This window comes from Marmota flaviventris, chromosome 7, assembly GCF_047511675.1.
Source record: "Marmota flaviventris isolate mMarFla1 chromosome 7, mMarFla1.hap1, whole genome shotgun sequence".
NCBI lineage: Eukaryota > Metazoa > Chordata > Mammalia > Rodentia > Sciuridae > Marmota > Marmota flaviventris.
This window is the reverse complement of record NC_092504.1, coordinates 19,099,237-19,124,058: the sequence shown is the minus strand read 5'-3', so window position 1 is coordinate 19,124,058 and position 24,822 is coordinate 19,099,237. Positions and strand designations below refer to the sequence as shown.

Sequence of the window (24,822 nt, the reverse complement as noted above, 5' to 3'; positions counted from 1 at the left end):
TCTGTAAAATGGGTACGGGATGCTGGCTAGCCTGAGTGATCACCACGGAGATCAAATGAGATAAACATGTCAAGTGGGAACCCAGTGCCTAGCTCTCGTAAACAATGTCATTAGTACGTTACACAGAATGACAATAACAGTAACCCTGTTGTTGTCACTGCTGTTGTTAAAATGACAGAGGAGCCTTTTAAAAGAGTGTGTGGTCTGGAGGGACCTTTCCCTCTAGGGTGGCCTTTTTTCCTTTTGCTGCCATGAACTCAATCCCAGTAGCTCTTTCCAGAAATAGACGCCTCTCTTTCCCAGAAAGGCACACTTGGGAAAGGCACTCACCACTGCCTGTCTGTCCCGCATTCCTTCAACCAGTGCTGACTGGGAGCTGCATCCCAGCCAGGCTGCATGCTGTGTCAGGGACCCAGAGCTGCGTGAGTCCCTGCCCCTTGGGATTCACAACCTCAGGAGGGAGATGGCAGAGTCAACAGATACAGCCAGGGCTGAGTGAGAAGTGCAGCTGGGGAGGGAAATACAGGGTCCCTGTGAGGTCCCCAACACGGGCCTGGGCAGAGGAAAGCTTGCTAAGTAATCTCGACCCCAGGGTCCCAGCCCCGGCTGATGGCTCGGCTGCCAGCAGCAGCGACTTCTTAAACCCCTGTTTTTAGATGAGCAGTCGGGAGCCCAGCTTGGCAGAAAGAGAGAAGCACTAAAGACTCTGTCCAGGAGCCATTCCAGGAGATAAGACGGTGACTTCCCAGAACTCAGGGCCCCCTGCCCCGCGGTCCCGGCTTCAGGCTCACGGAGAGCTCAGCACCTCTGCAGGACGGATGTAGCTGCCCTCCGCTCGCGAGGGTCAGAGCTCCAGATGCCACCCGTCCTCCGCCCCACACTGCAACATTCTGGCTTCTCACTGTGAACCTTTCATCCAGTTTTTTTTTTTTTATCTTCACTTTCATTCAGTTCTTGAAACCGTTGTTACATAAGCTCCTCGCCACTGTTTCCGTGGCACTATCCCCGCTAAACGCTTTGTGATTTCTTCTAAGTGTCAAGAAAGCGCTCCTCCATCCCCAGGCTCTAGGGGGGGTGACAAGCCCAGATTCACCTTCACCCTCACCCTGGCAACATCCGCTCCCCCTTTGGTAGCCGCACCCCAATGTCCTTCTAAGAAACCGCTGCAGTTTTGGTCTTGGAGGTGACACCGACTTCACCCCTTGCTGCAGAGGTCAGTTCATGGCTTGGGTGTGATCAGTCAGGGTTCACGGACGATCCACTCAGAGACAGTGCCATGCAATGACACTTTTGCTTGGACCATAAAAGAAGATGTATCCTCTCGTCCATTGGACTTGAAACTAGAGAGAAAAATCTGGAGTTTTCGTAGCCACAACTCACCATGAAGGGAGAGCCTGTCTGAGAATATGGGCAACGAAGAAGGAAGTGAAATAAAGAAAAGGAAATCTGGATTTGGTGGCATTGTTTGAGCCCCTGGGTCTAGCCATACCTGAAGCTTTGTTTTCATTATGTGAGTCGACACATTCTCATTTTGCTTAAGTTATTTCGGTTGGGTTTCTGGTTGTGACTGAACACTTTATGAAGCACTTTCTCATATAGAATCTTATTTAATGCTTATTAAAGTTTGTGGGGTGATTATTAATTTGTCCACTGTCTAAATAAGGAAACAAGATTCAGGGAAAAAAAATAAAGAGGGGGTCAAAGTTGCAGTGCTAGAAATTGGGAAAGTCAAGATCTAAACCCAGGACTCTGATTCCCAAGCTTGGCCTCTTCATCTTTACATTTTATTACCATCAACTAGTGAGGAGATGAAAGAAAAGTGAGAAAGAGTAACTGGTGAGTGCAAATTTTGCAGTTATTTTTGTAACTTCAGCAACCGCCGCCCCCCCCCCCCCCCCCAACGACAGCCTGAACCGTTGGCCTCTGGTGCTTCCCACCTCTGTTAATGTGTAATGCAGCAGACAATCCAGTGGACCTTGTTGAGCCGCAGAGTTAGAGACACATTCAAAAGTGCTCTCCTACCCATGCAGCAGCGCCCTCTGCTCTGGAACTTTGTACCTTTTCTGCAGGAATTCCAGTTGCCAAGAGCTGCTCTGCCATTGTGCTGGGAAAGCTGATGGAATTAAGTTCCACAGATAAACAGAGGGGAGACCAGCAGGAGAGAGTTTTTGAAAGCCACAGTGAGGGCTTCAGATCACCTTCCTGCCACGTTGTTGCCCACCCAGGGCACTTCAGACTCGCCTGAGAAAACCTAGAGTGTGTCTTGCCTCCCAGAACCCCCGGGCCCCTGGGGGTGGGAGTGGAATCAAGAGAGCCGCAGGGTGCAGTCTGTGCTGTGCCCAAGCACATCGGGGTGATAGGAGACAGCAGGTCCTCACTGGCAAGGTGTGCGGGAAGGGAAGCGTCCGTCACCTCTACGAACAGGAGTCGGATAACAACATCCAGCGCTCATTAAGTGCCTCTGTGTGCCAGGCGCTTGCTGCCAATGGATAAGCACCTTTTATTCATGGTCACAGTGCTGCTTACAGGGAGGAAGAGGGACAGCTCACGGTGCCACGGTGCATTCTGCGAGCTTCCTTTTCACTATGAACATGTTGCCCTGCCCTTCCAAGGTGGTCACGATGACCCCAGGTAGGACACAAAAGCTTGTTCTGATCTGAAGGACAGCTGTGCAGAACAGTCCCCCAAGAAAGCCCGGGGGAGCTCGCTCCAGCTGAGCCCTCGAGCTCCGCTTCCTGCTCTGCCACCCAAAGCAGCACCGAGGTGCCGGGACTGAGAAGCATGTCCTGTGCTTGTTACCTCCCGCTGATTGCATGGTCCACTCTAACTGGGAAGAGAAACATTCCAGCTCACTTTAATCACACTGATTTAACAAACATACCCGCACCCAGCACCCTGGTCTCCCCCTTTTCTTACTCCCTCCTACTCTAGCAGCCCGAAGGATGGACACTGGCTTTCCCAGAATCCCTTTCAACCAACAGTGGTCACGTGGTCCAGTTGTAACCAATGAGCTATGACCTGACGTGGCTCTGGAAAAAGCTTTTACCTCCTCTTGCCTGAAGCGTGGGTAGATGCCTGGCAGTGTGGCAGTGACCTCGGGACCATGACTGGGCGAGAGTGAGAACATAAGGCCATCCCCACTGAGCACTTAACCAACACCAGCTCTGGACTTCTTGCAGTAGGAGAGGATAATCCTCCAGGTACCATGGCTAGCGGGCTTCTGTTACTTGCCCCCAAATGCATGCCTAACTGGTGCGGTGGTGTGTCAGACCCTGCGCTGGGCGCCATGACCATGAAGAGGTAGAAATCTCAGCCTTACATCAAGGGACTCCTGATCCACTTGGAGAGACGTAGGTTTGAGGGACCATAGAAACTTCCCAGTGTTACTCTCCTATTTTACAGGTGGAAAATAATACCTGGAGAGGTTGATTGACTTGTCCAGAGTCACTCCTGTTAGATGCCAAGGAAGGACATGAACACCTTGAGCCTTCAGGCTGGTGACTTCAAAGCCACCAGTTCCATCTCTTCACCTTCCCCTGCCGCCCCTCACACACACCCTGAGGAAGAAGTATTCTCCCCAGTCTGAAAGCCAGCTGGGCCGGGCCCCTTTCCTCCACACCCCAGGGTGGGCAGACTAGCCGACAGGATGGCAGAAGGCCCCAGGGAGGGGCCAGAGCACAGTACCCATGCTGCCACCAAGAGCAGCAGGCCCCGAGGGGAAGCAGCAGTCCCCACTCCTGGGGTGACGGAAGACGGCGGCTGGAGGGAAATGCAAGAAAAGAGAGGTCCTCTGGCTCAGCCTCTGTTCTAGAAAAGCAATTAGGAAGTTGAAATGCTGACAGGACTCAAAAACCTCAGATTCAAGGTCCGGGAGGAAAACAGGGAGTCAGCCATGTGTCTCATTCAGAAGACGAATCCAGTGTGGTTCTGGCCTCTCTCAAGACGCCTCACAGTCACCAGCACAGCTCCAAACCACCACCACCCCCTAAGGCAACCACGGGGCAGAAGCTTGGGGAAGGTAGGAAGGCTCCGTGGTGCGGTCCTGGCAGGGTGCTTGAATTCATGTCACAGAGTTTAGGAGCAATCTTATAAAGCAGCTGACCTCCTCGTAGCCATCCACAACTCCTAGTCCTTCCTGAAGGACCTCAGTTGAGTCTTGAGACATCTCCTTATGGCAGGGATCTGCTGTGAGCTGCTGGCAGCCCTGGTGGGGGACCGAGGAACGGCACTTCAGCATGTCTGAGCAATTTCTGCTCACACTGTGAGATCAAAGCAGGAGTTTATCTCTCATGGGTCTATTCCCATCAAAAACCAAGGCAGAAACACTCTGGCAGTCAAGTTCATGGGGTACCCACATAATGACAGACATGGATCAGTGCACCTGGAGAGGATCCAAAACTGACCTACTGCCTGGCCCAGTGGTGCACGCCTGTGATCCCAGTGGCTTGGGAGGCTGAGGCAGGAGATTCAACGCCGGCCTCAGCAAAGGTGAGGCACTAAGCAACTCAGGGAGACCCTGTCTCTAAATAAAATACAAAATAGGGCTGGGGAGGTGGCTCAGTGGTCGCGTGCCCCTGAGTTCAATCCCTGGTACCCCCCCAAAAAAAAAAACCCCAAAATCCTACCTACTGTATATGGTCAATTGACTTATGATAAAGTCATCAAGGTAATTTAATGGACATAGAATAGTTTTTTCAATACATGCTACTGGAACACCTGGCTATCCACGGGGAAGCAAAATAACCTTCAGCTTCTATCTTACAACACGGGAAAATCTCTTTTCAAAATGGAGCACAAGCCTAAGAGTAAAAGTAAAAGCATAAGACTTCTAGCAGGCAACGGTGACTTAGTGGAACACAAAAAGATAAACCATAACAGAAAAATTAGGGCTTCATCACAAGTAAACATGTTTGCTCTTTCATAGATACCTTTTAAGAAGCTGAAAAGACAAATCACCAACTGGAACAAAATATTTCTAATACCTACATCTTTCCAAGGGCCTGTGTTCAGAATATATAAAGAACTCATAAGTCATAAGAAGAAAGGCAGTCCAGTTTTGAAGATGAGCCATAGAATTTTACCAACTCTTTACACAAGAAGATATTCAAATGGCCAACTTTCCTTGGCTAAAAATAGTCAGGGAATGTTAACATGGGTGAGGATGTAGTGTAATCAGAACTCTCAGGCATGACTGGTGGGCGTGTGACATGCTACAACCACATTGGAAAACTGTTCAAAAGTTCTTCATGAGGTTAAATACAGTCCACCTAAATAGGATCTGATCCTTTCATTCCTGGGAAATGAAAATGTCGTGTCCACAGATACATATGCTTAAGAGGATGGATCATTAGAGTCCCCTGGAAACTTCACCAAGATCCATCAGCAGCTGAATAGACAAATATTTATGTTACCTACACACAGTGGAACCCTATGCAGAATTAAGTTGGAACAACTGCTGGCCCATGTTTCAACATACATGTGTCTCAGCAGTGTTTCTCCAAGTGACACAAAATAGTACATGCTATATAATTCCATTTATACGAGGCTCTGGAATAGGAGACTACTCTATTGCCATCTAATCAGAACAATAGCTTCCTGGGATGGGGTGGAGAAGTAGTGTGTGGGGGTGGGGTTGTCCTTAGTTCCAAAGAAGCAAAGGAAGTCTCTTCAGGGTGCTGGGATTGTTCCGTATCTTGAACGTGGGTCGCTTAACTGAGTGTTGACGTGGCAAAGATCATGCATGTCGTTGCTTGTAAGTTAGACCTCAATAAATTTAAAAAGCAGTGACCTCTTGTAAACATTACAGAATAAGAAGATTGGCAGATGTTGAGTTAACCTCGTTAGTGTGAGGCTGACCTCAAGTTCAAATCTTCTGCAGGCAAAGTTATCCAAATAGAATTTTGTATCATGTTATTGATACTTAAAATTCAGTCGTAAGGAGTTGGGATGAGACTTCCAATGAGCAAGCATTCTGGATTAAAGAGAAACCTTCTCATTCACTGGGGTGAACTTTGTCCTGTTGAGGACCTAAACCATCCCTGAGACCACCTGCAGAGTGCACTCCTCCAGAGTGAGGTCCTCGTTGGGGACCCCAATCTCACAGGACCACCACTCCAGACCTCAGCTGACCACAGTGGTAGTTCCCACACACCACTACCCCCTCCAAGCCTCATTGTGCCCACATGCAAAAACAGGAAAGGAATGAAATTAAATCAAATAATGAGATTAATTATTAATTAATAACATGTAAGGAAATCAGCAAAGCGCATGGTAGATAGCAACCACCACAGTTTGTAATTTAATTGCCCATTTTTTAGGAATAATTTGTTTTATAAATTGGGCTAGAGAACACAACGCTACGGGGTTGGGGATGGGGAGATAGTGTGAATGTGAAATGCATGGCTCTATCTCGTCACCCGTGTCTGCTTCTGCTCTTTGGGACTCTGGGCGCTGGTGCCTTTTGTTTGTGCTTCAGTTGCAAGTGACAGAAATGCAACTCATGCCAACTCCAGCGCAGAGGGGTTGTGCTGGTTCACCTAAGTGAAACCCAGCAGCCTGTGGTCTAACAGCCCTGCAGCTTCTGAGGGTCTGACCGAAGGTCCATGGAGTCACCTCTGAGCCAGGACAGTGTGAAGGACAAGGGAACGCAGGGCTGAGCCGGGGGCTCGGCACCACCAGGACCACATGGGGGGGGGGGGGAGAAGACAGCCAGCCACGCTGATCTGCCCTAGTTTTGTCATCTGACAGGTGGAATCTACCCTGCCCACCGCTGTCTGCGCAGGCACACTGAAGACCACGGGGGAGAAGGCCGGAGCAGGTCCGTGTCCTGGGAGAGGTCCTGTCCCGAGGAGCCCACGGCACCTCATGGATCCTCAGTTTCCACACCTATTCCAGCAACACCTGGTTCTTTACACTCCCAAGAATGTAGCTCCACCTGAGAAAAGGGCTCTTTCTAGTGAGAATCCGTAGTTTGGTCTCGTGGTTCCAAACAGACTTTGGAATCTTTTTCTTTCCGTTTGTGCAGAGTCGGAGTTTGTCCAGCCCCACCCTTTGGTACACAGGAGGTGGAAGGACAGGGAGGCGACGTTTGCTTTTACAAGTATTCTTTTTTCACAAGAGGACTGTTTGGTCCTGGGAACATTTTAATTGCTTCCTGTTATGAGACCAGTCAACTACGATGAGTGAATCTGACCATTCAGGTGGAAGCCATAAGCTCTAGCTAAAGGGACAAGAAACCACATTGCGACTTTTCAGACGGCAGCCAGGAAGTGTCTCAACCAACGCCAGTGCTGGGCTGGCATGTTGTCACCATCACTCTGTGTTTGGGGACACTCCACATTCTGTGAGCTGTTTACATGATGCGTTCCATAGACACTGTTTGTTTTCATGTGGTGGTTAATCCTTGTTTTTCTTTCCTAACAGATACCCACTTTGTTCAGGTATCTATGTCTCCCCCAAAGGACTCAGGGGGTCCCAAGGAAAGTTCCCCATTAATGTAGATCAATCAGTACAAGCTGGTCCCAAAGGATGGCCGGGCAGAGAGATGGAGGAATCTGGGTCCCGATGATCTGGCATCATTTTAACCTCTAGACTTCCCACTCTGTGATTTGATTATATAAGTTAGTGCGAGCCAGGGTTTTCTTTTACTAGGAGCCAAAACTAACACAATTTGTCTCACCCCGTGAGGAATTGGCCTTCATGAAGGTGACGTCCAATAGAGAATGCTTTATCCTTTACCCACTCCGGGCTCCAGAACCCAGACTGCTTGCTGTTTACAATTGGATCAACCCAAGAGTCTCAGCCAGGAATACTTTTGGCTGCAAATAATGGAAAATATGATAAAAAGTTTCTGAAGCACTTGGGCATTTGTCCCATGAAACAGAAAGTCCAGAGCCGGTAGGGGGGCGCCGTCACACCCGCGGGGCTCGCAGCGCTCCCACCTTCCCTTTCCATCAGCAGCGGAGTGGAGACTCCTGACCCCGGGCTGACGGCCTCAGAGCTGCAGGGTGGCGTTCACACCTCCAGGTGTGGTACTTCATTTCAGGCAGGAGGAAGAAAGGGGAAGCGGCAGCATCCTGTTCCCAGACAGCTTCAACTGATGTCTCGTGGCCAGAAATGCATCACGGTGCCTGCCTGGACACGCGGGAGCCCAGCAGAGCAAGTGTCCTTGGCTGAATGTATGGCTCTTCCAACAAAACGGAGTCTCCCTTCCTTAGGAGGAAGAGGGGGTATTGATGAGGCAGGTAGCGACGCTGGTTCCAATGTTTATCCTTACTACTCTCAAGAATTAAGGACACTCTCTAATTTCAGATTTTATAAAGAGAGCAATAAGAATAGTTGAGGGGGTGGTGCATGCCTGTAATCCCAGCAGCTCTGGAGGCTGAGGCAGGAGGATCGAAAGTTCAAAGCCAGCCTCAGCAAAATCGAGGCCCTAAGCAACTCAGTGAGACCCTGTTTCTAAATAAAACACAAAATAGGTCAGGCTCAGTGGTTGAGTGCCCCTGAGTTCAATCCTTGGTACAAAAAACAAACAAACAAACCCCCCAAAAGAATACCTGAGGTCAGGGAACCAAGCTCATTCCATGGGGTTTAACTGCTTACTGTCAGGCAGGAACAAAGAGGACCTAGACTACAAGCCACGACAATCACAAAGTCCTGCGTATTTCTGCTCTAGGGAGGGGATACAAGTCTCAGCAAGCTGTAGCTAAGGAAAATTTTACTACCAGGGTCTTCCTCACTGCTCGTCATCCTGGTCCTGCGCTGCTTATAGACTTCTTTGGGTACCACAGTGGGTCCCAAGTTGCTTCCCAGTAGCAGAGCTGGTACGCACGTTGCCCTCCCCCTGCCTACATAGTCATCCATTCATCTGTCCACTTATTCCTTTGATCTAAGTTTTTGTGTGTTCAATCAAAGGACAGCCTTCTCAACAATGCTTCTAGAACCTTAGCTTTGATCCGCTAAGGCTACTGCATAAGTCCGTGTAAATATCCCTTTGACACATGCTCAATATTCTTTGTGTTGCTTTCTCTCCATCAGGGCTGGGGGGCTACTGTCTGGATCTATCTGTCTGTCTGGGGCAAGCTTCAATCTTCAGCCCAAGAATGGAAGCATTTTGTGAGGTTCTGGTTTTTTATGGGAACAGCAAAATTTTCAGGTTGGAGGAGTGCTCGAAAATTCCCCTCCCAGATCTACCACTGACTCTCTGCGACTCAGGGACATGTCCAGCGCAGCAGAGCTAAGCAATGACTCTGTCTCTTCCTTAACCAGCCCTGGCCCCTGAGCACATGGTTTTGTTGTGAGAACTCATGGGGTTGGGTGGTGTTTCTGTCTTCACACAGGGATAAAACAAGTGGCTGGAAAACAATTAGGAAACAATTTGACATTTCTCTTTGGGCTTAGACAAGAAAATCTCGACGCTCATCTCCAAAATTTCCAGTAGAGCACTTGTTTTTCCAGGAAAGGGAAGAGAACCTTGCATGGACCCCTGTGGGCACAGGGGTGATTTTCTAAAGGTGTGAGAGACAGCTGGGAAGTGCAGACGGGAGGCGTCTCCAGAGGCAGCCGAAGTAAAACAGCTCACACTGTGAACACGCGTTGCTTTCTCACAGTTCTGCAGGCTGCCCAAGGTCAGGGCCTTGGCAAGTTCAGTACCTGGCAAGGGCCCCTTCCTGTCCTCTTGTGGTCTGGTCTCTGATCTCTCTTCCTCTTCTTGGAAGGACACTTATGCCATCACAGGGGCCCATCCTCGTGACCTCACCCAAACCCATTATCTTCCCAAGCCCTCACCCCCTAATTCTGTCCTCTGGGGATCAGGGCTTCGAGGTATGAATGTGAGGGGACAGAAACCTTGGCCCCAAAGAAATGTCCAAAGGTGTGTGAACTGGGCATCTGATGGGGAGGCAGAGGTGTTCTGAGTGCTCATTACCTTGTGACATCCACCCCACACTCAGTGACCTTAAACCACCACCATGTTTATCCTATCTCATGATGCCGTGGGTTAGCTGGGGATGGACTGGCAGACCCTCTCCAGGTCTTACTTGGCTTCCCTGTGGCAGTTGTAGGCTGGACGTCTAGGTCCTGGGTGCCGAGATGGCTTCTCTCAGGTGAGAGCTCACCCTCCAAGGCTTCTCCACGGGGCCTCGTGCTTTGCCTCATTGCTGCAGAACAAGAGATCGGACTTTTTCTCTGGAGGCTCCAGACGGCAAAGGTTCCAAGCATTCTTAGTGCCTGGGTTCAGAAATCCAGAAATATGCTGGACATGGTGACTCACATCTGTAATCCCAGGAGCTCAGGAGGCTGAGGCAGGGGGAGCACAAGTTTGAGGCTAGCCTCAGCAACTTAGCAAGACCCTGTTTCAAAATAAAAAGTAAAAAGGGCTGGGTGCATAGCTCAGTGGTAAAGTGCCCCTGGATTCAATTCCCAGTTTCCAGAGAGAGAGAGAATGAGAATGAATGAATCCAGGAATATTATAACATTGTTATCAAATTCTACTGGTCACAGCAATCGTAGGCCAACCCAGGATTAGAAGAGTTTTAAGCACCAGGAACAGAAAGCACTGGACGAGTCTCGTCTATTTTGCAGTTTGATTGTGCCACCACCCGTGTCCCCAGAGCAGAGATACTTAGGAGATAACTCTGACTGGGGGGATCTGGGTTGTGAAATAGAGTTGGGTAAGAATTTGGAGTCAAGCTCGGAGCCAGAGAGACTTTCAATAATACACTCATTTCCTCTCCACAGCCCCTCATATATTTTTTAATAATCCTTTCCTTGGAATGAAGACAAATCCTCTTTGAAATCGCTTGTCCTGGTCCCACCAGGGCCGAGGAAGGCTTTCTGGCCACCTGTAGCAGCACCTTTATTTAAACAAAATGTGTTGATTATTTTTAGCATAACTGAAGCCCCGGGAGACTAATGAGGTGCTAACAGTGTGTGTTAATTATGTGATTTTTGTTGTCTTCATTAACGTTAAGCTTCTCCATCCTATTTGGCACCTGAAACCCCAGGAGAGCCGCCTCACTCTCCTGACCCCGCATCCTCTGGTGCCCCGCGGTTCACACAATCACCTAAACATACATCATTTCCCCCACCAAGAGCCAGATGAGAAGGGCTCACGCATCCTGGAGACCTTGGATTCCCCACTTTTATTCTTTTCCATTTTTAATCTCCACTATTAGTTGCTGGATCTTACAGTAAGTCCACAGTGCAAGAAGCTAGCGACGTGAGCTCATTTTGGATCATTTAGAGCTGACTGTCCTTCACTCCTCAGAAAACTGCCAGGGAAGCTGAAAGCCAGGAAGAAGAAGCACAAAAATCAGCTTTCATTGCTTTTTGCAGGCATTTTAATTAACCAAGCAATTGTGTTGCATGCACATGCCTTGGATTATTTTAAACTTCTGCAATATATGCTATACCTCTGTCCCGAGCGACAATACATCCCATCCAGAATAACCTTTCCCCAGGAAGCAATGATCACCTAGCCCAGACTCATTTGAAGTCGCAATCAACGTCCCTTTCATGAGTGTCTGCATTGCTGATGTTCTGGAGAGACCATTCTGCAATGGCGAGAGGGCCTTATCGCAAGTCCAGGAGGTAATGGAGTTCAGGATTTCAGCCGGGCATGCCTTAATGATCGCCTCATCAGGGTGTATGAAGTGGTAATGAAAATAGCAGGTGAATCTGACTGGCAAATAGCACATTCTGAGTCTTCCCAGTAATTAGAGTGGTCTAAAAATGGAACGGACTGTCAGACGAGGTGGTGAGTTCCCTGTCAAGAAGGTGAGGTGTTGGGGTGGGGGTTGCTTGTCAGGTGGGGGTTAGACTCAGTCTGTTTGGGGGCCTCTTCCTACGTTCATCTTGATCCTGTCACTGGTCTAAGCCTACAGAGAGCAGTAGTCTTGACTCTGGCCATTTGCAAGCCACGTTCCAACATGGAGTGTGACAGAGCAGGAAGCCAGGCAGTCCTGGGTTCAAATCCCTGCTCTGCCACTTAACAAGAGCAGGTGACCTCAACTCTGCACCCCATAAATGAGGATTGGAATATATTGCTTCTAGGGCTGTTGCAAGAGTTACAAGTGGTGTATTTCAATTATGAGGCCCAAGGTCAGCACTCCATAAATCACATTTCTGATGACCTTTATGACTCTGATTCTTTTACTTTGGTGTTCACTCTCCTCTTCAGTGATACAGTTTTGTTTTACAGGAGCCACGTACTAGTGCCAGATGAGTTGAGAAAAGTAGATTGAACCAATTTTCCCAAGTAACCATCTAAGGTGCCTGCCTGAGCAGGCAGAATCCTGCAGCACCATCCCCTTCCCAGAAAAGTATATGTGCATTGCTGAGTGCCTACTGTGTACTGGGCACAGGCAAACATTGCCTGAATTCTCTATACCATTGCCATGTCAACTGTCAGAGAAAGGCCTGATCATCCCCATTTCACAGAGGAGAAAGCTAGGTTGAGAAAGACTACGCATCTAACCCAAGGCTTTGCAGTCCTGCCCTGGATCTGCTCACCCACTCTGCCACCAAGCTCCATCCAGCATGCTCCCCTCACATGGCAGTGACCCGCTGCCCTTGGAAAGATACTGCCACCAGTTGAACCGACCAACAGGAGCTCCTGGGAGTTGATGTTGGAGAATGAAGCTAGACTCTTAGTTTCTAGGTTCCAAATCAATTGTGATTTGCTATAATCCTGTTCTTTACCCGTTTGCCTTGGGCTTTCAAAGGGAAGGCATGTGACTGTCAAGACTTCATGTCCACTCTTGTCCTCATGGTTCCAAAATTTTTAAAATACAGAAAGGAATGCAACAAGCTGTCCTGGCCCTCACACAACACACGATCCACGTTTTTAAGTGTGTCATTCTGTCTGTTCATAATATTGCACAACGGCCACCTCCTTCTAATTTCAAAACTTCCCCCTCACCCCAGAAAAAAAAAAGACTATCCATTAATAACACTCCCCACTCCTCCCCCTCCCTTCACTGGTAGCCACGAATCTGCTCTCAGTCTGGTGAGTTGGCTCCGTTTGGTCTGTTTGGGGGCTTCTTCCTATGTGGATATCAGACAAAAGGAATCGTGTAACACGCGACCCTTGGTGCCCGACTCCTTCCACTTCACATACAGTTTGGGGTTCCTCCACTTTTTAAAAAATTATTATTATTTGCCTTACAATAGGGAATAGGGGTTCCTCCACTTTGTAACTTTTGCTGACGCTTCATTCCTTTTTGTTAATGTATTTTTAATTGGCACATAGTAATTATAATCTTTATGGACTACGGTGTCACATTTTAACACATGTATACAAATGAGTAATGATCAGATCTGGGTAACTGGAGTATCTTTCACTTCAGACACACGTCACTTCTTTGTGATAGGGACATTCTGAATTCTTTCTATTAGCTCTTTCGTGATATTCAATTAGTGGTTGTCATCCATAGTCATCCTGCTGTGCTACAGAACATTAGAAGTCACTCCTCCTGACCCCTGTTCCCTGGGAGCGCCTCTCTCCACCCCTGCCTTCTCCATGCCCGCTCCAGGTTTTGGTGGCCACGATTCTATTCTCTACGTCTTTGAGATAAATCAACTTACATATATAAGTGCAAACGTGTGACCTCTGTCTTTCTGTGCCTGGCTTATTTCATGTATCCCTTCATGCCTTTGTATGGCTGAATAAATAGTCTGCTGTGTTTGTTCATCCATTCATCCATTGATGGACCCTGAGACTTTCTCACCTTGTCTATTATGATAATGCTTCTATGAACATCTGTGGTCATTTGTTCGCATTTCTCTTGGGTGTATGTCCATGAGTGGAATTTCTGGATCACATGGTAATTCTGTTTAAATTTTGAGGAATCCCTGATTTGAGGAAATGTTGTCTTGGGAGGTTGTTTTCGTTAAAATAGATGCCGTGCTGGGGATCAAACTCAGGGCCTCATGTATTCCATATCCCCAAGAAAATGCTCTACTACCAAGACACACCCCCAGCCCCCAGAGGTTTTAGTGCACATAATTTTCCCTATTTCTAAATTTGTTAGCATACTATGAATATTGTGCTGTACTTGGTTTTATTCCCTTGACAATGGGCTTCAGGCATCTTTCCAGTGGTGTGCTAGTAAGTGTTTAACAACCAGCTCCAAAAGGCTGGGAAGGGCCCTGATTCTAACATTTACAGACTACCATGAAGAAACTCTGACCGTGGCCATGTAAGGTCACCGACTGCAAAGTTAACATTGTTCTCATGACCTGGTCCAAGCTGGGTCTGGTGTGCTACCAGATCATCCCATATCACAGAGGAAGAGCTGCCTCATTCATTTTTATGACTGCATGGCATGCCATTTTAGGATGTACTATAATTCTTTAACTTGTCCCCAGTGACGGACACTTAGGTTGTTTCCAGTCCTTTTCTTCCATGCACTAAGCTTTAATGGATAACCTCATGTGCATGACGTTTTGCACATGTGCAAATGTAGCAGCAGACAAGGTTCCAGGATTTCATAAACCACCATGGGAAGAAATTCTTTAAAGGCAATTTTTTTTAACCTCCTCAGACAGTTATGGCTGTTAGAAAATACTCTGTGCAAAGCGTGATCTGTTTCTGCCCCAGTTTCCCTGGGAGTAAAATGGATGCAGATTAACTAGCCAGCTCAGAGAAGCGCCGTAGAACTTCTAAATGAAATTGAAAAGCATGGTTTTCTTCTCAAAGACTGGAATTTGAGTAAATATAAAGTAGCAAAGTCACACAACATGACCTCAAGAGCTATCATTCTATATTGGTGAAAAAAAATTTATCTCTGAGAAATCATGACCCTGCTCTAGAGTCTCCTGATGATGGGATTTGCAGCAGAGAGAGAGAGATCTAATTGGTTGATTAGGAAATAGAATAAAAGAGTTTTAGCTCAGTTCTTCTGCAGACCCTTTTCACTAGGAACTGTAAGCCATGTTTCTCAACTGTGCTTTAGAACCATCTGGAAAGCTTTTAAAATCTTGATGCCTAGGCCACAGCTCAGACTCATCGAGCCAGACCCTGAAGAGGGCACCAGGCATCTGTATTTTTTAATGTTCCCAAGGTAATTCCTCTGTTCAGCCCAGGTTGAGAAGGGAATGGGAGGAAGGAATCAAATTGGGGGAACACATTTATCATGTTTATCTGGAAAAACAGAACCAATGAGATGTGCATGTGCATATAGAAAGAAGGATTCATTTTGATGAGTTGGCTTACATGATTTTGGGAGCTGGCAAGTCCCAAATCTGCAGAGGGGGCTGCAGACTGGCCATCCAGTGGGAACCTACGCTACAGTTCAACTCAAAGGCCCTGCAGAAGTCCCTCCTGCTGGGGAGCGGGGTCAGTCTTTGTTCTCTTCCGGCCTTCACTGATTGGACAAGCCCATCCATGTCTGGAGGGCCCTCTGCCATGTTCAAAGCCCTAGGTTAACCCACTCTCACCCCAAAGCACTCAACATCCAGAGCAGTGTTGATCCACACAATCTAGGCCCATGGCCCAGTCGTTGGGGTACTCAAAAAACGCCATCTCAGGGGAGTAAAGAGAAGGGTTCTGTGGTTATGGCAAGTTTTATTTCTCTTGTTCGATTACAAATAGATCTGAAATTTCTCCGTTGTTTCCTCAAGAGAGATCATTTGCTTGTCATATGTAAGCCCTATTCCCAGAGCCCACAGATTTTATTAAAATTAAGGATTATCATCAGATAAAGTGTTTTGCATTTCCATCACCTCTGAATTGGAAGTTTTTTCATTAGAAGATCATCAACTTTTTCGTCAGCAGCAGTGAATATTGTCATTTCGTGAGGAGATTCACTAGGGTGGATACGAGAAGGTTGGTTTTAAGACGTGAATAGATTCCTTTAGGAAAATCTGATTCCCTCTGTTCTCTTGAAAGAACTCCAGTATCAAAACTCAAAGCCCAAAAAGATCAGTAGTGAGAGTTTTATTGACCTCAACAGGAAGGAATTTGTGGTTTACTGGGGAAATCAAGGACAATCTAATCATCCCTTCTCTCCATTATAAAAGAGCTCCTTTAAAGTGACTCTCCCTGTCACTAGCAATAGGATTTGCCTCCTTCCATTACTAAGTTGGGAAGCCCATTTTTCTAAGTAGTTGGCCCTTGTGTTGGCTGGATTTCCTGAGTTCAATCTCAAATAGCAGGTGAAGCATCCACAGCCTGATTCAGAGTGCACGCTGGAACTCTTTGGGCCCTGGAGAAGACCCAGGCCATGAGGACAAGGCAGGGGATCTAGGATCCATGCTGAACCTTTCCCTGCATCTCTCCATGACACTCTGATGCCCAGGGCTTTTGGGTTCAGCTGGGAGCCACATGGAGCCTGTGGAGGCAGCTGACTGACGGAGCAGGGCTGCTGTGAGTCAGCAGGAAACTGAGTCAGCCTCGTTGATTTGGAGTAGGAGGCCGTGGGTTGAGTTTGTGGGCACCCTGAATGGGTGTTTGTGGTCATGGAAATAGTTTAATTTGCCAGCTACGAATCAACTAGCATTCATACAGGCCAGAAGCAGAAGAGCTAAAGCTAAAAATAAGTCAATTTTTTTTTTATTTTTAGGAAAGGCAGATCACAGCCCTAAAGCAGGAATTCAGAGCGTGTGGACCTGCCTCAGTTTGCATTCTTGAAGGGGAAGGAGCAATAGCCCAAGATCTTGCCCATGGACGGGAGGGTATGTGGGAAGAACTGCCCAGGCAGGGGACAGAGCCTGGCCTGAAGCAGTGTTACCCTCCTGCCCTATTCCCAGCTGAAGTTCAGGAAACCTGCAGCCCACCAGGAGGGCAGGGTGGGGTAAGCACACCTGTGCCGTGTGCAGCAGGGCTCCCCTGCATCAGTACCCAGCTGCTCTGGTTGTTCAAACCCTGGAATATTTCCATACCACTGATCAGTCCACACTGACTGTCCCCACTGCTGGCCTTCCCACTACCAGCCAGCCAGACCTCCTCTGCAGCCTCACAAACTTCCTCAATATCCAGAAACTAAAAAGTCAGTTCCTGGAACAGTAAAGCCTCCAGAAAATCTGATCCAATCTGGTCTCTTAAACAAACCCCAGTAGCAAAACCCAGAATTCAGAAAGATTCATTGTGAGAGTTCCATCAGACTCAATCAAAAAGAATCCATGGTTGGTTGGGAAAATGATGGACAGCCAATGACCCCTTCCCTCCTTTATAAAGGGGCTTTGGAGATTTCCCACATCACCAGCAGTAGGATTTACTTTCTTCCATAAGTAATTGTAAGCTTCAGCACCAGGGCCAGTTACATCCTCTGGATGGGTCCTTGACGTCCTGTAGTGGCTAATAAAGTGACCATCGCCAGTGGGTTTAGACACATGTGTGGTCCAGCAAATGAAGATGTTGGGCTGGTCACTGAATGGACTGTATCCATGGCTCTGCACACATAGTTATCAGAAAATACCCCACACACACACCTGTGGGTGCCTTCTCTCAAGTACTCAGGCATAGAGTCTTGCTGTCATGCAGTGTCTCTATGAATCATGACCCTCTGCTGGTGGCTTCACTTCCACCAATAGTCTGATCTCCAGCAGGTCTAAAATCCTGGTGTCCACTTAATCCCAAATATGGCCAGGTTCATCTACTTTGTTTTCCACGTGGGATCAGAGACCAGGATGTCACACCTAGACTTATTCTCACATCCTTTGTAGGTCATTTTCTCAACTTGCACCCTGATGAACACTTTGGGGCTTCTATCAGCCCCAGATGTCCCTGTGCCTTAGATTCTAGGCCAAGGCCCTTCTGATAAGTTCTAAGATGAAGAAGGACTCAATCAGTCTCTTTTCAAGGGTTCAAATGTTCTACCAAGGAGTCAAACTTAGAGTCAACGAGCTACAGGCCAGATTATCCTCAAACTCCACTTATCACAAATATGTTATATCATTATTCTCATTTTATAGACAGAAAATAGACCCAGAAAAGTTTACTACCTTAACTAAGCTCACATAACCTATAAAGCAAGGTCTTGTACCAGGATGATTGCCGCAATCTGGCTGGGCACAAAATCATGAGCCACTCACAGCCTTGTAGATTCAAACAGCAATTCTTTATTCCCGAACTCACACCGGCACTCTACACATGTTCTGGGGGAATCCACGTTCTGGGCCCAAATCACGTTCTGGGCAAAATCCCAAAAACTCTCTGAATCTCACGAGAACTCAACGGGAACTCAAGGAGCAGGCGCACCTGAGGTAGCAGGATACGCCCTATTCCCAGCAGGGTACACCTTAAACCTAGAACCGCCCTAAACCCCCGGGAGCGCCCTAAACCCCCGATCCGCCCTAAACCAGATCCGCCCTGGTCCTTGAGCAAGGTCACCTTACATGCAATGACACTGCAAATGACCTGGGTCATGCCATGCGTCATTCTTACTTAGCAATGGCCCTCAGCAGATGATCACAACAAAACTCAGGCAATTAACCACTAAGCGAAACACTTTTTCCAGGGGCTCTGGGAAGTTCTTACAGATCTTCAACCACCAGGTGCAAAGCCTCATGGAGCTGTGAGTTAAGCATGAAGTTGAGCTTGAAGAGCCGGGTGGATTCCCTACAAAACAGCAGCCCATAGCAGGAAGGCTAGAGAGGACACTAGAGGTTAGAGGTTCTTGGGTTCTTGGCTCACCACATTTCCTGCTAATATTCTCACATGGCTGGTAAAGACGGGCAAACACAGGTGTGATGACCACAAACTGCTCCGTGTTTTCACAAGACCTTGGTCTTCCACGGTCTGCTGGGTTTTTTTCCCATCATGCTCCTTGGGCATATGATAAAGCTCCATTAGGAAGAATGATCATTTTCCCCGCTGATCTTTTCCCATGGGATTCATCATTGCTGGGTCTTTCTGGCTTCTTCCTTTTTAACCTACCCACTGTGCTCACTTCAGCCGCACATCTGCTGAAATTGGAATGGGGCAGAGAAGCCGAGCTGTGGAGCTCAGCTTACTCAAGGGTGATGCAAATTCATAAAATGTTCTATATTTTTATGTATCTGTTGACACTTTTTAACTAATCAAAATAATAAATCTAGCAGTCAGTTGAGAGAACAAACCAGTTCCCTGATTAGCTTGCTGGCACCACAAAAATGCCCTTTTGCATTCTAAATAATCTCCATGAGTGAGAAGCTGTCCCCAGGGGCAACTTTCTGAGACCAGGTCTCCAGCATCTCTCTTTGCCTCAGCGCCTAGCACTTCCCCTTCCTGTAGACACACTGGGGTTCCCTTTCCTCCCACTTCAGTCCATCCCACGGCAACTTTGTATCATTTCCACTAATTCTGCAGGGCAGAGAGGGTAAGAAGCATCTCAGAAACAGTTCTTCATTTTCTTACGGTTTCAATTAAGTTTCTCCTCAATGTTTTTCAAATTGGGTAAAATTACAAACGTGTGCTCTTCAAAAGTGTTTTTCCTGGTACTCGTGGAAGGCAATTTCATATGGTGGCATAAGTGCTGGGCTGAATACCATTAAGTTAACACATTTGCAGGTTGGGAGGATTTAGACGTGGTATCTTTGGGGAGCCATCGTTCTGCGTTCCGTGGGTAAGGAAAGCTTTAAATAATGTAGAGTATCTTGCGCCAGAAAGTCAAGAAATGCTCAATAAATGATCTGGGCATGTCACTAGAACCCCAGGAGCAGGTGCGAAGGGACTTGGATTAGTCTGCTCAGGCTGCCATAACAAATTATCAGAGACCGGGTGACTGACACAACAGAGATTCATTTTTTCGTAGCTCTGGAGGATGCAAGTCCAGAGCCTCCATCTTCAGCTTGCTGCTGATCACCGTCTCTCTGGGTTCTCACAGGGCCTCTCCTCTGTGCATGCACAGGGCGGTGGGGAGGGGGGAGAAAGAGAGAATTTCTGGTGCCGCTTCTTCTTTTTTCTTTTTTCCTTTTTGAAAGGAGGCAGTATCGCTTGCTGGGCGCAGTTAAGGGGTAGCAGTACAGTGAAGCCCTTATGAGTACAGAGGACACCACTGTCCAGGGAACCTTGCCTGGGGATGTGTATGACCCCACAGCTGCCTGAGACGAGCCATTCCTCAGCCACTGTGTCTTCAAACTCATCTGCATTAAACTTGGTAAAGCTCCCACTTCTCTGCGATAGAGATCTTCTGGTGGTCAAGGAACTTGAATTTGGCTCTGCCTAAGGCCTTAATCATGTGGCTTTTGTTCTGCAGCTTGGTGCAGATGGACAGGATGACCTGGCCACTTCCCAAAGGCACCTCACACCCATCTGGAATCTAGAATGGGAACAGCATGAGACCAGAGATGTGGACGTCCGCTGGGAAGGGCTGTCTCCAAAGCCCCTTAGAGCAACCCATACCAACAGGCTGGCACACTGTCAAGGAGGCTGCTGTTCATAGCGGTCACACTCTGGACTCCAACAAGGAAGGGAGCCTGGCTGGCCTAACTGGTTGCAGTTTTCCTCTTACAATGGATGATACCAATGCTATTGGATTAGGGTGCCAGCCTATGACTTCCTTTAACACTAATGGTCTCCATAAAGGCCTTATCTTCAACTATGGTCACATTGATGGTTAAAGTTCCAACACATGAATTTGGGAGGATGCACTTCAGTCCACGACAGGCCTCCCATCTGGTTTGTGGTCTGAGTCCTACTGTTTAAGCAAAGGAAGGTCAGCACAGCTCCCTGGATGTCAGATGTGGAGGGTGAAATGGGTGTGTTACCCTAACTTACAGATGACCTTGACTTCGTGTTGCTTGAGGGACTGAAAGTGAGCAATTCTATTGGGATAGATGTCACACGGGTTTATTATTTGACTCATTTCTCCTGCTCATTTCATGGGGCAAAAAGAACTGGATTTGGGTGGAGTGAGTGAACCTACTTGGGAGGTCTCAATGCTGCAAGTCAGCACAGGCTTCTCCCCGGCCGGGAAGGAGCTGGTCTTCCAAGTCATGTCAAAATCTTGAAGCACAGTTCAACCCACAGGACCCCCCACAGGTAGGGCTGCCTCCATGGGCAGCTGGTCATCTTCTCAATGCCCCATTTCAGCCCCAAGCCCAGTCTAAAGAGAGTCCCAGGTTACTGTAAAAACAGACTGAGAAAAATGGAGCAGAAGCCTAGACTTACTAAGAAATAATGCCATTCGCTTGTCTTCCTTCCTGTTTTCTTTCCTGTTACAAAATGTGGAGAAAATCATCTGGAACCACAAGATAATTACAAATTTCCTCACTTCCGTCCAGTGTTTCCCACGTGTCTGTTCCTACCTGTCACCTCCATCCCAGTATGCAGGCAGTTCTATGCTCTGCTTGTTGCCCTGAACCTTAGAGAGAGAACGGACTAGGTTGCATGGTAATTTAAACACATACCTGTATCTACCTGCCACTTCCCTCATGGAGAGGAGGTGTCTACGCTCCATATTCATGAATCCAGGGGTGACTTGGTGGTGACTCTGTAACCAACAGAAGGCAGCAGAATTGATGCAGAGTAACTTTCAAAACTGACTCAGAGAGGATCCGCAGCTTCTGCGAGCTCTCCGGGGGGGACCAGCACTGTGTGAGAAGGCCAAGCGTCCTGAGACGGCTGCGCAGGGGAGTCCACTGGCGGACACTGATGGACAGCACAGCCCAGATCACAGCTGACAGCCAGCAGCAGCTCCCGGCTGCGGGGTGAGCCGCCCTGTGCATCTCACCCGCTCAGCTCATCAGAGCTTGCGGGTCCCGCTGACACCCCCTGTAGCTGCATGAGTAACCTCAGATGAGAACTGCTCAGCAGAGCCCTTTTCAAATTTTTGATGCCCCAAATTACCAGCAGAATAAAATGATTGTTGGAAGCTACTATGTTTCCCGGCAATTTCTCACACAGCAACACTAATCCAAATGAAATTTGGTAACTGGAAACAAGGGGTTCCTAAAATACAAACCTAAAAGACATGGCATTGGCTTTGAAATTGGACGGCCGGAGGGGCCTTGGGTCGGTTGGCTGAAAGCTGACAGGTCTTGAGAAGGAGGCCAGCAAGGCCTTGAAGTAAGTGAAGGAAATGTTGCAAGGAACAGAAAGGAGATCTTTGTTATGTGGTGGTGGAAAGTTCAGCAAAGCTGTCACCTGCAGTGATATGGTGACAGAAAATCTACCAGATGAACTCTACGATCTAAGAACATTTCCAGGTGAATTTCTTTCTTTTTTTTTTTTGGAGGGGGAGAGGGTGATGCTGGGGATTGAACCCAGGGCCTTGTGCATGCCAGGCAAGCGCTCTACCAACTGAGCTATATCCCCAGCCCTTCCAAGTGAAATTTTTAAATTGCCACCCAACTTCTTCTAGCTGCCTGTAAGAAAAGGAGGGCAGAGAGAGGTATAAACAAGATAAACTTTAAAACAACAACAACAAAAAACTATCTCATTTTCAATTGAAATTCAAAAGAAGTATAAATCGACTGAGAGGATATTTTTGGCCAGCAAAGGGTTCTTGAAGTAAGAAAAGACCTTGGAGAAAAGATCAAGTCAACTGCAGAGATCCTCCCGGAAAGGACCACCATGGGGCACAACGCAGCCTGAGGGGTGACCTTAAACCCTTTTTAGGGTTGTAGAAAGATGTAAAGCAGTATTGCATAGACCACTGTCAGCATCTAAAGACCTTAAGATCATGCTGTGCAGGTCATTTCTTTTAAATAATAGACCTTCTAAGCTTTGAAGGATGTTGCCCCTCAGCAGCCTTAAGGAGAGGTAGAGATGGAGGAGAGACCCTATATGGCTTTGGCCAATGAAATGGGAACTCTGACAAGATTCATAAAAACGAGCAAAATTTTCAAGAGAATTATATTGGCAGAAGCAACAGCATCTTTGAAAGAGATTGAGGCAGTACAAAATGAAAAGATGACTCCGGATCCACAGCCTTCTGTGGGAAAGAAGCAAAATGAGAGAACTGCTCAGCTGCACTCGCGGGTTATTTATTTGGGGAAAGAAAAGATGATTCAGAAGGACAACCAGGAGCCCAGATAGCCCATTGTCCTTCTGAGAGCCAGGGACAGCAATCCCCAAAGGACAATACCAGACCCTAATCAAGAACCGCTGACCTGTGCTCAGCTAGATTTCAAATTCCTGAGCATTAAAGACATCCCTGCCTCTTTTGAATAGGAACGCCCACGGTACTTTCTCCACCTCTTGAGTCCTTGTGTCTTCAGATACTTTATCAGACTCTCATTTACATTGGACCTGAGTGAGATGATGAGGTCCTGAGCCTGTGGAAGGTCTCCATAGGGTGAGGGTATTTTGCATGTGGAAGAAATGCAAATATGACTGCACTTTTAAAACATTCCTTTAATTCCTCCTATTGACGGATGGAGTCTATCTTCCCCTTGAATTTGGACCAATCTTAGTAAGAATGCGGCCAAACATGACACTGCACAACTTTCAAGAGCAGATCAGAAAAGCTAAGGAGCTTGCACCAGGTGCTCTTGAACCATCAGCTCTGGGAGGAACCCAAGCCACAAAAGTCTGGGTCCCCCGGGACTGTGAGCCGGAGAGGCTGAGGGAGGTGGATGCTAGAGCTGCTTCCTGGGATTTTTGTTCTTCTTCTCCAACGTAGGTGATAAAAGCAACAGCCTTCTGCATTGTCCTCCTTTTTCTGTGGAATGAACTTCCAAAAGAAGAATAACCAAGTGAAACAGAGCTTGTGTGTTTTTACAACTTCTAATCCACACCGCTAAGTTACTTTCCTAAAAGATGACACCAATTTGCCACCAGCAACCTATAGGAACAGCAGTTTCATTACGACTTCACCAGCTTTGGGTATTGCTACTTTAAACCATATTTAAAAGCACTGCAGATTCAAAGGATGCTCTTGTGTTTTACTGTAAAATTCCATTCCACTAATCCCTGGAGGGAATCCACCCTAGTTGTGGCTGCAGTCCTTCCCTCCTTAGTCTAACTCAGCCCTGCTTAAAAATCTGGTTAGTGCTTTGCTTTTTTCTTCCAACAAATTCTCCCATTGTCTTCCCAGTGTCATTCTGGAAAGGTGGCCAAGGAGAACGTTAACAGCTTGGACTATATTGAACTTGGTGCATTGTTTCCGTATCTCCCCCCAGTATCCCTGCCCCGTGCTGGCTTTCTGGTCTACCTCCAGCCTGATATGATAGCAAGTTACTATTGATTGGAAGTGTACCCTGAGTCATGCCTGAATTATTTCACTCCTTCTCTAAACCACCTCACAAGGTAGGGTTTGTTTGTTGTATTTGCATGAGGTTGCTTAGGCATCAGAAGTTCAGTAACTGGCCACAGTCTCACAATTTGTGATTGGCAGGTACAGGATTTAAATTTATGCTCTTGCTCCCTGAGCTTTACGGCCTGGCCTAGATTACCCATCTACCTGGTGCTGCCTTCTCATTCCTCCAGACTTCCTGGGAGGAAACTGGAAGCAGTGGAAGGTCCCCCAGGCCCCTTTCAAATGTCATCGACATCCTCCAAACACTGTCTTGACCCATATTTTTGAACCACCTCGATTTAAAAGCCAATGCTTAGATAGATGAGGGACACCTTTGTATCTCCATGTGACAATAGCATTAAAGTGTGTTTTAGTGTACATTTTTAAAGAAATTAATTGGAGGAAGTAAGAGTGAGCCTGCCTACATTAATATATGAACATCTATGAAAATGTATTCATCCATCTAAGAAATGTTTCTGCTTCTTAAATAACATGGAAGTTATCGGGAGCTATTCTACTTTCTCTGGTTCTTTATGTTTCTTTTTTCTTCTTCTTCTTCTTCTTCAGGATAAACTGTGATATGAAAAATTGAAGCCAAAAGCAGACTGTTTGGAGAGATGGCAGAGCGAGCGGGAAACACGACTTTGCTTCTCTGGAATGT

At 47.4% G+C, this 24,822-nt stretch overlaps 2 non-coding genes across 2 annotated transcripts; both read right to left on the bottom strand.

The window, feature by feature from the left end:
• Window positions 1-20,289: 20,289 nt before the first annotated feature.
• LOC114101128 (small nucleolar RNA SNORA70) lies at window positions 20,290-20,420 on the bottom strand. Its single transcript, XR_003584237.1, has one exon. It is a non-coding gene; the product is annotated as a small nucleolar RNA SNORA70 (small nucleolar RNA).
• Window positions 20,421-22,164: 1,744 nt separating this feature from the next.
• On the bottom strand, window positions 22,165-22,237 carry Trnaa-ggc (transfer RNA alanine (anticodon GGC)). Its single transcript has one exon. It is a non-coding gene; the product is annotated as a tRNA-Ala (tRNA).
• Window positions 22,238-24,822: the final 2,585 nt, after the last annotated feature.